The 1,781-nt window shown below is 33.4% G+C and overlaps 1 long non-coding RNA gene across 1 annotated transcript; it reads left to right on the top strand.

Annotated features, from left to right (window-relative positions):
* The first annotated feature begins 295 nt into the window (after positions 1-295).
* LOC118683754 (uncharacterized) lies at positions 296-1,011 on the top strand. The gene is made up of 2 exons (XR_004979629.2): positions 296-534; positions 592-1,011. It is a non-coding gene; the product is annotated as an uncharacterized lncRNA (long non-coding RNA).
* The last annotated feature ends 770 nt before the right edge of the window (positions 1,012-1,781 follow it).

Genomic DNA, 1,781 nt, shown 5'->3' with positions numbered 1-1,781 from the left:
GTGCGCTTTAAAATTATTATTAATTGATATGATGGAAGGCATAGAAAATATTGACTTTACGCTTTTTCATTATTTTTAAGTACTAAATGACAACATTTTTTTCCTTTTAGGTCAATAATAATTTTAAGAGAACTTTAAGTAATTTTATCAATTAAAAACAATCCTTCATTAACTTAAATTTATTCGAGGTAGTGGGCAAAATCCAGTGCTTTGTGTGTAATCAGATTGTGTATGTCGAATTATTTAAAAAATTTGAAAGTTATTGGATCATTTGTCTTCGAGTAATCACTAAAACAATTCTAAAAAATGTAAAAAAAAAATTTTTTTTATTGATTGACGGTTGAATTGGCAACTCTCAAATAACAAAATGTGTTTTACATTTGGACTACGTTAGCAAACCTAAAAATTCTTCAATTTCAATTCTTCTTTTCAATTACTTAGTTGCCAACCCAATAGTTTGGAGAAAAACGCATTTAAAGACGAGCCGAATGAACTGAGCGGCCACACTTGGGAAGGCTGTAACTCACAAACTATGTGAAACTCGATTTAATATTACTGGTATGTTCTATTTAACGGTTCGATTTTTTTTAGATTTTAATCTAGGTGCATCCCTTAACCCTCAAGTCCTTACCGAAGATTGAGGAAATATTTTCTCATGAACTAGACTGCAACCAAAATGCAGTCAGTTGGCGAAAACTTTCAGGTTTCTCATTCTTTTCAATAAAATCTACCGAAGACATATAACGGAGATATCGTTAACGAAATGGAGTATCGCAATGCTACGTCATAACATATTTCCAATTGAAAAGTCTGGTGTGAGCTCAGCATAAATAGTGAACACGTATTCCCGTTAAATGCTAATATAGAATTATTGTCAGAGCTCTGAGATTATAGAACACCGTAGAACACTTCGAGGAATAGAACTGAAATAGGGAAAAACAAAATATAAAGTCTAGTAAAACAAAAATCCATTATTTTTGCGTTATTATGTGTGAAAATATATTATTTGAAAGTGCGGCTTCAACAATTTAATATTTAACAAGAAAAAACGTTAACGGCAGCTGCGCCGAAGCTGTAATACCTTTCACAGGTGCATATGTTATAGCGTAAAGCAGTATAAAAGGATTTTTTTCTTGATTTAGCAGCTATATGCTATAGTGGTCCGATATTGGTTTCGACAAATGATCATCAACCTTCGGACTCGGTATTTTTTCAAAAAAAAAAAAAAATCGTGTTTTCATTGCTCTCAAGATAAGAAATTTTAATTTAATTTTAAACTGCTTCGTAACTGACAATCGAACTCACTACCTACCGAGTGGATACTCACACACCACAGCCATTCGACTACGCCGAACGTCAATAACTTGAAATACAAAAATAACCAATATTGAGACAATGCTTCATTGTCAGCCTGTCATTTTGTCACTCAACCAAGCAATCAGTCAGCTAATGTACCTGCCGATGCACAAACACAGTCTCATAATGCCAAGCGAATCATCGTACGACGTGTCTTTTAGTCGGTCGGTCACCTCCTGGTAGTATCCACTACTCGCAGAAACTAAATGTGGGTTTAGTTAATTTTTTTAGTGTTTTGTCATTACCGTTGTTTCCATGGTGGCGGCATAAATAAATACATGAACATAACATGTTGTCTTTTACATAAGCACATGCACTTAAATGTGTATATATGTAAAATCTTGGATATTATATACATAGGTATATAAGGTTTTTCCTTGCGTGCAGTTTTAGTGGAGTTTGCGATTCAGTTAGGTTTGCGTGTA

The sequence above is a fragment of the Bactrocera oleae genome, chromosome 2 (assembly GCF_042242935.1).
Source record: "Bactrocera oleae isolate idBacOlea1 chromosome 2, idBacOlea1, whole genome shotgun sequence".
Taxonomy (NCBI): Eukaryota; Metazoa; Arthropoda; class Insecta; order Diptera; family Tephritidae; genus Bactrocera; species Bactrocera oleae.
Note: the sequence above shows the minus strand (reverse complement) of the source record. Positions and strands in the feature narration are given on the sequence as shown.